Here is a 12,575-nt window from a genome sequence, read left to right on the forward strand (position 1 = left end):
TTGGTCGATTCAGTTAAAAAACATTGTCCAAGCAGCCGTCTGATTGGCCCAGGTAATCTTTAATAAACAAACAGGCAGCGTGGTCATTTCAGAGAGCCGGCGCTCCTTACACACAGGTGCAATAATATGCATACCAGTGTTGTTCAGTATGAACATTAACCCATGTGAGAGAGGCTGCTTGGACCCCACAGGCTAACAGACCTACATGCTGTAAAATCCTGTTTTTATATGGATGACATACAGAAATATTCAAGCTTGCTATGATTTCTTTTGTTGTACAGATTCTTTGTGTTTGTTGGGGCTCAAACCCGACACAGTCGCAGATATGAAGCATGCTGGGACCGCGTCTTCTCTCGGTGCACACTATCAAATATACACACCTAACAAATACAGCAGTAACCAGCAGCTCTCAGAGCCTCAAGTTTGATCTTTGAGTGATTTATTCTTTTTCTTAGTTGGTTCATTTGTCTCAGTTTTCTGCCACTTACCTGAGTTCAGGTATAAACACACCACGCCTTCCCTCAGCAGGCTGTGGTCTGCACCACCTTCTGCTTTCACTTGTCTTACTTTACTTTAGCTTCGTTCTCCTCCCTCGCTCACCATGTCTGGTTTCAAAATGAGAAGATGATGATGATGATGGCCAAAATGCTGGGAGCGTCATGAACCCAGCACATTTACCTTGTGCTTCTTCAGACCGTAGAGGCCAGTTAACTGGATAATGTCTGAGACAGGACAGTCTCATATATTCACATTAGAACTGTTTTATTCTTTGGAATAAGCAAAGATCCAGTATTGATCAGCCTCCATGTACCTACAGTAATAAATAATTGCCAGATTTTCTTTTCTTTCTTTCCAGTGAGTTGCAGGCTGTGCAGGGGATTTCTGACTGCCAGTGCAAACAGGGGAAGCCCCATCGTGATGACCCAAGTTACACAATAATACAAAAAAGCCATTGGAGAACTGAGAGTCTGAGGCTGGTCACTGAAAGAGTTCACCCAGCTCTCACCATGGTGTGAACTGTCATTTAGCATCTAATGGGGTGTCACCGCAACTAATACACCTGTCATTAGTTTAACTTTATTAACAATGACTCTGTAAAAAATCCTGCTCCTCACATACAAGGTCTTAAATAATCAGGCCCCATCTTATCTTAATGACCTTGTAGTACCATATCACCCTATTAGAGCACTTCGCTCTCGCTCTGCAGGCTTACTTGTTGTTCCTAGAGTATTTAAAAGTAGAATGGGAGGCAGAGCCTTCAGTTTTCAGGCCCCTCTTCTGTGGAACCAGCTTCCTGTTTGGATTCAGGAGACAGACACTATCTCTACTTTCAAGATTAGGCTTCAAACTTTCCTTTTTGCTAAAGCATATAGTTAGGGCTGGACCAGGTGACCCTGAATCCTCCCTTAGTTATGCTGCAATAGACGTAGGCTGCTGGGGATTCCCATGATGCATTGAGTTTTTCCTTTCCAGTCACCTTTCTCACTCACTATGTGTTAATAGACCTCTCTGCATCGAATCATATCTGTTATTAATCTCTGTCTCTCTTCCACAGCATGTCTTTATCCTGTCTTCCTTCTCTCACCCCAACCAATCACAGCAGATGGCCCCGCCCCCTCCCTGAGCCTGGTTCTGCCGGAGGTTTCTTCCTGTTAAAAGGAGTTTTTCCTTCCCACTGTCGCCAAAGTGCTTGTTCATAGGGGGTCATATGATTGTTGGGTTTTTCTCTGTATTTATTATTGTGCGATCTACTGTACAATATAAAGCACCTTGAGGCGACTTTTGTTGTGATTTGGCGCTATATAAATATAATATAATTGAATTGAATTGAATTAAGACAGATTTACAGTGCTCTGATTGGATGGAGTTGCTCAGCTGACATTAGGGTAGATCACAGATGTCAAACTCATTTTACATCGCGGGCCGCGTACAGCCCGAGCTGGGCCAGTCAGACACCTCCATCAGTGTAAATGTATTTAACCATGCAATGAATCCCTCACATATGTTCTTATATGAAAAAAGAAGAAGACGTACTTCAACATTATGTCTCAGTTTATCTATACGACCTTTATTGTGGACCCATTATAAAAAAAAATTAACTTTTCTATCATTTAATTGTTTATCTGTGGAGGAGGTCTTTCTCACTTGGAAAGCTGTAAAATGTCAGAAAACAGTTTGTGGTTACAGTGTCAGCTAGGACGTAGCTCAGCCGCAGAAGTCTGAATCAAGCTTAAAGGGCCATCAGAGGATGAAAGGTCACTGACACTGGGTGATTTCGAGTGACGACGGGTGAAATGACAGCTGCTGACTCCTGAGAACTTTCCTCAACTTGCTTCTGTACCAGGCTGTAAAGATGTGCTACTGCAGCAGAGCGGGACATGTTTACACGGGGGTCTGAACGGGAACAAGCCTCAAGTGACATTTACAGAAACTGTAGTTTTTGGAACTTTGCCTTCAGTCTGTACTGATATTACCCAAGTTCCATACTGAGCTCACAGACAACGTCATCTCCTGAGGAAGACCACGCCACGTGGCAGAAAGCTCTGGAAATGTTTTACTACAGAGTCTAAGTTGCAACTATAATTGAAGCTTTTCTAAAACTCCACTCGTAAGATGCTCTCATTTAACACCAGCCTTCCCCGTAAACCTTTTCAAGTTCAAGGATCCAGCGTGGTGTCAGAGCCACAGCGGTATTAGAGGTGTCTGTGTTATTGTGAAACGATGGAAATACAAAAACCCACACGGACAGGAGAGTGAAATGTCAGAGTCATCTATTAAGGCCAGATCTGTTGCACATTTCCTCATAAATTCACAGACAGAAATGAAAAGACAGTCAGACCTGCTCACAGGAATCAGCTGCATGATCAGTTAGGAAAAAGTGGTTGTAATGTCTTGCAGTATTCAGATCAGAGTGAGAGATGACGGTACAGTCAAAGCCCTGTGAGATGTCCATCAAGCAGCCACGTGGTCGCTCTGTCGCTACGACCGATCCCGCCTCCACGCACTGCGTGGAACCGCAGGCCCACTGTGCGACGGGAGCGCGTCACCGGGCTCGGTTAATCTCTGTGTGGCCGTCTGATTTCCAGAATACAGTGTGATGATTCAGTAGTCATGAATGTGCGGGGGTGGATCCCAAAACTCCAAATTTTGATCCGTTTGCATTCCAGGTTACACCAACGCCCACCAGAGAACCACACAGGTTTCAATACATTCAACAACGACAGTAAAGCAGCTCGTATATCAGCAGGACTCCCAGCTGACTCACGAGAGATCGGCTCAAACACGCAGTCTGTGTTCAGTAAGGGACTGTGTGAAAATGGTTAGTGAGAGGAGGGGCTACAGGGGTCGACGTGTTCTGCAGTTCTGTCATTTGCTCATGAAAACTTTTAATGACGTAAAAAGTTTACATTTCACAGAGTCCAGTGTTTCACCTTAAAAAACGTCATACTTTTACATAACAACCCCCCCAACACACACACACACACACACACACGTCATGGAAGACACGGTAAACGCAGCAAGAGTCACAATAAAAAGCAAACTTATCATGATAATAAAAAACATCATTAGAAAATCTTTTCAGCCATTAAATCATTTTTGGGAGATAGAAAAACTAAACAAACTGCTGCCTGTGATTCTTTTTACATATTTATATAAGCACAAAATGAATGTTGACTTCGCACACCTAAAATCAGTCGGCGTCTGAGGAATGTGTAGGAAACCAATAATAAAACATTTACCAAGGTTATTCTATTAATAAGAAAAACAAAAGATTTTTCCTCCCTCTGCACCACAATCATTCTCTCACAGTCCCTGGGATTACTGAGGCCACACAGGAACCTTTCCTGTCCTGCTTTCACGATAAAGATCTCAAAAATAACGTCAAGCACATCAAGATCATAAGTGAGAGTGCACTGCCTCCCAGTGGTGGAGAGCAGTAACTACAGAAACTGCAAAACAAAAAAAGGATCATGTCTCTACAAACTAGAAGGCACACATCTAAACACAGACGTTTCCATTATTCTCATATTTAAAACAATATATTAATGTTTGATTTCAAACACTTTACTATGTAAATAAGTTCAATTACCAAAATGACAAATCTTAAAAAACTGGTTTGTAGCCATTGTTTCCACCTCCCTAACATGATGCAGCTTCTGCATGATTTCAAGCATAAACTGAATAATAAACTGCATATTGTTCATTTAATGATGATAATTACAAGATGAGAAGCCTGGAGATCACTGTGTGGCTGCCTGGTGGCAAACGTGTGTTCTCTGATTGGTGGGTGAGTGGTAGTGGTAGTCAGTGGTCACAGAGAGGTACAGGCTGCTGCCTTGGTCACTAACAGACTGCTGTGGTCACTCATAGTTTGTATGGAGTTTGCTGACCTGTCTTCAGACAGTCACTAACGACTCACCGATCATCTAAAGGTGACCAGGGCAATCCGCTCGCAACCAAAGCAACCGGAAGGAGGTTTTTGGTGTAGCATCCTCTTTGCAACCCCCAGCAAACGCTCGCCAACTGGTTGGGCAATTAGGAAGGGGCGGATTTAGTCTTGGAGTCACAGGCAAAAGAGACTGCAGGAAAAGGATGACAAGTTTCAGATGTTTTGGAGCTTTGGGATCCACACAAGCCCTGGATCAGTAGATGGGTTTGAGCTTAGCTCGTCCTCTAAGGCTGAATGTGAGCTTGTTGGTGAAATCAGTATCAAGGAGTTTTTTTGTTTTGTTTTTCTTAAACTGAAAGTCTGGCCACACTGTTCCTCAGTGAGGTCTTCAGGCACACCTAACCCCAAACAGACAGGTCCAGTTAGTCCCTCCAGTTCTGTTTAGTTTAAGTTTCCTCAGCCTCAGCACCTGGACTGCTGCATTTGCCAGGATCGAGATCAAGTTGCTGACTCCCAGTGTGAGCGGTCAGTGCCTGGAAAAACCTCACAGAGCTCACAGTGTTTTCCTGGTACCTTTATAGTCCTGCAGCTCCACACAAGTAAACTGTCTCAGTCTGGTGTCCCAAACAACAAAGACATAACACTGTACTCGGAGCGGCTCGGTTTACCTGCAGCTGCTACGGTTATGATGCAGAAATGAACACAGAGCTGACGGATGTGATCAAAAAACTGAAGCTAATTCTTACAGGAAGGAACACAAAGCTAAGAACTTAACTGAAGGTCTTCAAAGGTTTTCCCACATTGCCTCGTTACCAGATCCCGTCCATGATGGAACGAGACATTATTTATGTCATGACATATTCTGTTCACACGCTTTTTACCCTGGTGTTGAATAAGCGATCCTGCAGGTTCATGCGGGTTCTGCAGCATGCACTGGAGCCGTTTGCAGCCACATGTACGGCAGCCTGGATGTTATACCTCAAGATCCTGGTGCTACAGACTGACATCTGCTGGTGGGGACAAAGTATTTCAGGTTCTGATGAAGACGGGTCTGGTCTATGAACGTGACGCTGAGTTAAAGTCTTTACTAGCAGAGGGTTAAAATATCCATCCATCCATTTTCTTAACCACATATCCAAAAGTCGGGCTGTAGCCTTTTCCAGCCAGGAAAGTGGGCTAACTTGAGGGAAAGAAGAGACTCAGACGGGGAATAACTGCTCCCTGTGTGGACGCGGCTGAAGTCGGATAAGCAGTTAAAAAACAGGATGGCTGGATTATTAATTTAGTCTCATTTTTCCACATGCTGTTGTGCGTCACATTATTCTGGCAAACAGAACAATTATCGTGTTAGAGAAGTAGCAGCAATGTGCTGCAGTGGGTTCAGGCTGGTGAGAGATGGACTGGGCTCCTGTACCTGAAGACCTTCACTGTGTGGGCGGGGTCTAAAAAGCACTGATGACTGAGTCTTAGACAGTATTCACAGTTGATTGGCACCGTTTTTGCAGCAGCATTGTCAGCTGCGAGAAGCTGCAGACGCAGACACGCCGTCTCTGGCTTGTTTCTCCTGCTCGGGTAGAATGGCAGTTGTGGTAAGATGGTCCTGGTGGTGGTGGGGGTTGTAGGGCGTTGGGTGGAGGACAGCCAGCTCGGCCGTAGTATGGACTCCCCTCTGTCCTGCCTGCTGCGTGCCGAGCGTCGCTACAACAAGGCACTGGGAGACACTGATGGTGACGGAGGAGGGGAGGGGGCGAGTCGGAGCGCGTCAGCCAACAGTCTCCCTCCAACTCCCCTCCTCCTCCTCCTCCATACTGGTGTACAAACTGCTGACACGTCCCTGTCAGGAAGTAGAGCCCTGCCTGCCGTCATGCCCCGACTGTCAGGGCTGGAAAGGGTCCGATGTGGAGATGGAGGAGTCTGTCAACTCTGACGCTGAGTGTAGATGTGCAACTTAAACATAAAACACAAGTTTGTATCCCTGAAGATTGCTTAAATGAGATTTGGCACACTGTGGTACTACATTATTGGGTGGGTGGGTTGTGGGAGGAAGGGTGTTAACCGATCACAGTGGTCATAGAGTCCAGCAGAGTCCCTGAATCCAGGGATTTCATTTTTGCAGATCCCTCTGTGGGACTGCTCATGTACCTGAAATCACACAGGAAAGTATCAGATGCTGACATTTAAAAAAAAAATACTATCTTACGTCTGTGGATGTGGATTTTACCTGTGCAATGAAAAAGCTTTAATCCGATGGATGCTCAGGACAGGACCTGTTCACCTCAAACCACTCGTCGATACAGCTGCAGGAGAAAAAACAAGACGGGAGGAGTCTGTGAGACAGCGTGGAGCGTGAGAAGAGCGATGCTGCCCGAGTCATTCCGCCACGATGCACCTCATCAAACTTTACACCTTACCACACCTACGGCTATTTTCACTTGTTCATGTGGTACAAAGCATATTAATAAAGGAAACCTGGAGCTCATGAAGTCCACTTTGCTGCCTCTGGCGACACCTGCTGGTGTGCAGTAGTCTCGTCACACGTATTTTTATTATATGTCATTTGTAATGAAGTGGACTGAGTTGGACTTGACCCACTCAGGCTAAGGAAAGCACAGGTGTTTTCTCTTTCACCTTCAGAACACCACAGTGGGTTCTAACGTGATCTGACAATGTCAGGAAAGAACAAAGCAGTTAAACCCTTTAAGACCTACCATAGAACCAAGTCCGCCAGAGCTTATATTATATTTTTATATGCTGTGGAGCCATTTTTGGGAGCATTTCAAGTTGATATACATCAATACAACCATTATAGCCCAAATTTTAATAATATGTATGCATTAAGTCCATAGTAATTACATAAATGGCAAAAAAAATGCAATAAACTACAAAAAAATTGAAAATCGTTTTTGTTTTTTTAACATATATTTCTAGTTAGAGAAATTTAAGAGGCTTATCCCTCAAAACTGTAAAGTAAAAAAAGTTGCACAAACTAGTTTCCCTCCACAGGAAATTTATTTTAAGTGTCTTCATAGTTTTATTTTTGAAATACACCAATTTTCATATACTGCACGAAAAACGAAAATAAATATTATAATGCAAATTTGCAAAATAACAGCATGTGCATCAAAATAAACTATTTCCAGCAGTGCAATATGAGTCCTAAGCATCCCAGAAACGACACAGAAAGTCATACAGTCAAACATAACTTTAAAAAAAAAACAGTATAGGCTCATGAGGCGCCGATGGTAAAAAACTACATTTCCGCAAAATGACGTCACTTCCGGTTTCGGGCAGGTCATGGCGGACATGCAATAGTTCACGCTGATGGACGTAGGAAGTGTTATGAACAGCTGATCGGATCGGCAAAGCCTGTTTCTGGAATATTATGTTTTTGTTGCTGCAAGCGCTTTTTATGCAGTTTTTGCAAAGCTATATGTGGAAGGAAACCGTGACCGAGGGCAAGCTGATGGCTTAAGATGTAAGAACAACTCCTCCGGTTTCATATGCAAAAAAAAATTATTGCGCTAGCTTACATGGTTGCAGAGCTACCGGGATTTAAAAATAGTTACGCAAAATGGAGCGTGTCCGCTCCGACCGGCTTTTAAAGGGTTAAACACTTTCCTCCTTCAAATGACTTGAATTGAAACATTATTAATAACTATCAGCAAAACATGCTTTACATACTTATAATATCCTAATGTATTTATGTATGTAGATCCACACTTTAGGAGGAATCAAAACGACCTCTGTCCAGTTCATTAAAAACACAGACAGCGTTTATATGAAAAACAGCTGAAACATAAACTGCATATAAAAGGTGGACGGCCACTGTGGCTTCCTGTTGGTTAGTGAAGCCTCAAAACCTCAAGCTGACGGTTTTCACCGCTGCTCTTGGTGCCTTGAAGGCTGATGCAACACTCACATTTCATTAGCCAATGAGCACACTCCGGTTTATCCTGCTTTCTGACTATAACTTACAAAATGAACCTCATGTTTTCCACTGTCTGACCTCACACTACCAGCTGAAACCATAAAGTCACCTGGGCAGTGTTTGCTGAGGTCAAGCTCGGAGAAAGAGTCACCCATCGCTGGCCTTTAAAGCATTTTAGTACTCATAGGTCAGACTTGTCCATCTTTTAAATACAGTCTTTACCTGAAACTAATGAAAGCTCAAAGGTGAAGAAGTAATGTTCAGTGGTGTGAGTGCTGTCATATTAAAGGATGTCTGTGTGTCCTGGTCTAAACTTTAAGCTTGTAGCATCTCTGAAAGGGCAGCAGCCAGAAAAGGCCACATTCATATTCAGTTATTAAAAGAAGGACTAAAGTTACCATGTGGCTATAAAACTGCAGCCAAGACATTATAAAGTCTGGGGCTCATCTTAAAACAGTGAGCTGATACCAGCTGACAGGCCAGTTCAGTAAATACTGAAACTAATATCAATAAATCCACTTTAAGCCCAATCTAGGCCCTCTGTGACATAATGTGACAGCGTGACTCAAGTACTCGTCCCACTTGTCCCTCGCTGTCAGCATGACTGTTCTTTTTTAACCCTGAACCTCAATTTTGCATCAGTTTAAACTGACACTGCTGCTTCCTCTTTCTGTTATAGCCATGTTTGTGTGCTGTTCTCATTTCTCCTGTTCATGATGAGGGACAAGAGCCACATACCACTATGCAAAACACATCCCTCCTCTGAAGCTCGCTTAGGCTTCAGCAGTCAAATCAAGTGGGTATCTTCCAAAGTTCGCTCTTCTGTTTTACCGTCTCTCTGACTGATCTCAGCACAGGAACACTTTCAGGGGGTGAACTAAAGAGTGGACTGGTTTGTTCAGTGCAGCCAAATATGAGTGTGAGACTGTAATCAGTAAGATCAATAAGAACATCTCTGCCTGGACACCCAGCATTTGTTTGCCTAATCTTCACAAGTCCTCACTGTGATGGAAATGAATGAAGTGGCTGAAGGAAGCTTGTAATCCCTTACAAAGACTTCCTGGCACTTAACTGTGTCACTAAGGCCACACCACAGCTGGGACCACTGTACTATTAGATGGAAAGGAAAACAAACGAGGCTCCAACCCTTTATGGTAGATGCAGAGGCAGGGCAGGCGAGCGATGGTGTCTCCCTGTTGCAGCTCCTCCAGGCAGATGGCACATTCTCCTGCATCCCGAGGCAGGACGTCCTCTGGAACAAACACACAGCACCACAGACATGACTGGGATTATAGGACGACTCATAACACAACACACAGCCTCTGTTGGCAAAACAGAACTGCAGTAAAATCTAGTGTGTTTAACCCTTGTGTTGTCCACGGGTCATTTTTGTCCTCTACAGAAATCTTTTGCTATCAAAAATATGTTTTTTATTCATCAAATGGTCTGAAAATAACAGAAGTTATTCATTACTATACTATGCATGATTGGAATAAGTTTTAAGTAATTTGATTTATTTATGGGGTTTTTATTCGATTTTATAACACCTGTTGTCCTCGTGGACAAAAATGACCCCAAAGTACAAAGTGTTGCAAAAGGCCGTATTTTCCCAACATACTGCTATCAAACATCTTTGATCTTGGATCACTGATGTTTGGGGTCAAGCACTGGTCATAACAACCACAACAACAACAACAACAGGCAGCACAATGAGGAGGCAGGTGCTCTATATTCAATAAAATGTTATTTATACTGCGCCAGATCACAACAACAGTCGCATCAAAGTGCTTCGTATTGTAAGGTCGACCCTACAATAATACATACACAGAAAGTATGCTCACAAGCCTCCATTGCACTAGAGATTTGCATACTTTGATGAGCATACTTTTTTTTACCATGTTGTGCAAAGCAATGACCAGTAGGACAAAGCACATATTGTCCTCTAGTATAATGAGGAGGAAGAATCAATGTTCAGGAAGATCCAGGGTTAGAAGATATAGAAAATATTGTCAATATTTAGAGCACATGCTACCCTTTCTCTGAAAAAGCACATCACCCACCTGCAGAAGTGGAAGAAGGCTATGAAGTGAAGAAAAGTGATGAAGAATCTGAACTATGTTCAAGTAGGTTCTTGGGCATCCAGGGCATTGTAGTCTGAGGAACTTGGAAAGAAAGTGACTGGGCTTCTTGAAGTTTCTTGAGTTTTCAGAATGTGAAACTGGAATAGAAGATGTGTCAGAGGACTGCACATCATCCATTTCAATTATGATGAAGACAAAGAATCAAGCAGGAAAGAGGAGTCAGCTGAGACGGAGGAATATTTGCAGTAATGTGAGGAAACATTGATCTGGTCTTCTAACATCCCAATGACAGACGATGCATGACTCTCTCATGTGCCACAGAGAAAGATAATCTATCACAGTCCAAGCACATATGCCAGGTCCCATACTCCTTCATTGGCTTTTCTACTCGAGCACTGAACGCATTATACACAGTGTTCTGCTTGTATTCTGCTTTTAACGTTCACATGCCAATGGATGCATCAGAGACCAAGTTGGGGTTCAGTAACTTGCCCAAGGACACCTTGGTAAGAACTCCAGACTAGAGCACACAGAGACTGAACCAACAACCATCCAATTAGCAGATGAGCTGCTCTACAGCTAACTCTATGACGAACAAGGAGGGACAACAAGAGGGGAAAAAGATGGATCGAATGCAGCTGTAGTCTTATGTGGGTATGTTGATTCTACATCCAGTGGAGTCGCTATGGCCAGTTTATGACATCCTGAGTCTGGTAGAGCAGTTTTAAAGGTGACACAAGATTAATCATAGAAGCGCAAAAGGATATAATTTCTTGATAAAGACACAATAGATGATCATCGTGCAGGGCCCGCCCGTCGGGCTATATGATCGCCCGACTGGAGATATCACTAGCTCCGCGACGTTGGGCTAGCGATTTTGCGAGCCCTGTCGTTCATGACACAAACGCTCCCATTTGAGGTGTATGGAACAAGTGGGTGTTTCTCCTGCTGTGATGTAAGATCCTGATACTGATGTGACTGTATGAGCACAAAGTCCCGTTCAGAGGACTCTGTCCATTCCAACAGAACATCCCAAGTAAACCTATGAGATAAAAACATGGCAGTATGTCATGCCAGGTCCAGCTGTACATGGAACATGCTAGTGTACCGATGGCAAACGTCTGGCCTGCAGTCAGGACACGCGAGTTGTCCCTAACATTGCAGGTTTCAAAAGAAAACAATCATCTGTAACAACTTGTTTACTGTATATGACCCTTGCCTGCAACTGCAGAAAAGAAAGCTGTCCATGATGGGACCAGTGCAGAGGAATAAACATGAGCTCCCTCCTGCACTTGTGTCAAATATGGACATGAAAGTTTGCCTTCACTCAGACCCATGCCCTGGTGTTCCTACCATGCCAAAATATAGAAAACTGTCAGGTAATGAGTTGGAATAAAGTTGAATAAAACCTTGAAACACAGAGATGGATGATATTTTATACTTATGGCTTTATAAACAGTCAAAGCAAACAGGGTCATTTTTGAGCGCAGAGGACAACAGATGTGATTATTTGCTGCCAGTAAAAACTTGAAGTAGTTTAAAACAGCTTTCTAAATTAACTTTGACATATACCGTCTGTGATCATCTGCTAAAGCAACTGACTCTGGTTGTGAAACGATAATCACAATAACTGATGATTTGATTTATTTTTACCTGAAAACAAAGAAAAATTCATTTTTATGAGGTTTTTAACAGACTTAAATTTGAAATGGAATAAAAAAATGTGTCAGAATGTTTGAATTAAGTTTTAATTAAAAGTGGGGAAAATCCACTTCATAGTAATTAAGTATCAATCAAACCAGATGGGGACATTTTTGACCCCTGAGGACCACAGGTGTGATTATGTGCTGCCATTTAAAAATTATAAATGGTTCAAAAAAACTTTTTCACTAAAGTTCAACATAGAGCACTCTGTAGTTAGTCAGATAGTCAAAATTATCTGAACTATTAAATATTTTATTTTCTTGTTTTGTTTCCACTCGAAAACACAGTGTATTTTATGTAAACAAGGTCTGGTGGCCCTAAAATGTAAAATGTTGGGTAAATTTTGTGTTAATGTGTTGGTCTTAAGTAAAACTAAGACGTAACATTGAATTGATTGACAAAGTATACTTTATATTTTAAAAACAGTCAAATGAAGTGGGGACATTTTGACCCCTGAGGACAACAGGTGTGA

At 42.8% G+C, this 12,575-nt stretch overlaps 1 long non-coding RNA gene across 1 annotated transcript; it reads right to left on the reverse strand.

The window, feature by feature from the left end:
• Positions 1 to 2,048: 2,048 nt before the first annotated feature.
• LOC116319987 lies at positions 2,049 to 9,567 on the reverse strand. Its single transcript, XR_004199420.2, has 3 exons — positions 9,465 to 9,567; positions 6,612 to 6,687; positions 2,049 to 6,532 (listed from the first exon to the last, which is right to left on the reverse strand). It is a non-coding gene; the product is annotated as an uncharacterized LOC116319987 (long non-coding RNA).
• Positions 9,568 to 12,575: the final 3,008 nt, after the last annotated feature.

Source organism: Oreochromis aureus, linkage group 11 (genome assembly GCF_013358895.1).
Source record: "Oreochromis aureus strain Israel breed Guangdong linkage group 11, ZZ_aureus, whole genome shotgun sequence".
In the NCBI taxonomy this organism is placed as follows: domain Eukaryota; kingdom Metazoa; phylum Chordata; class Actinopteri; order Cichliformes; family Cichlidae; genus Oreochromis; species Oreochromis aureus.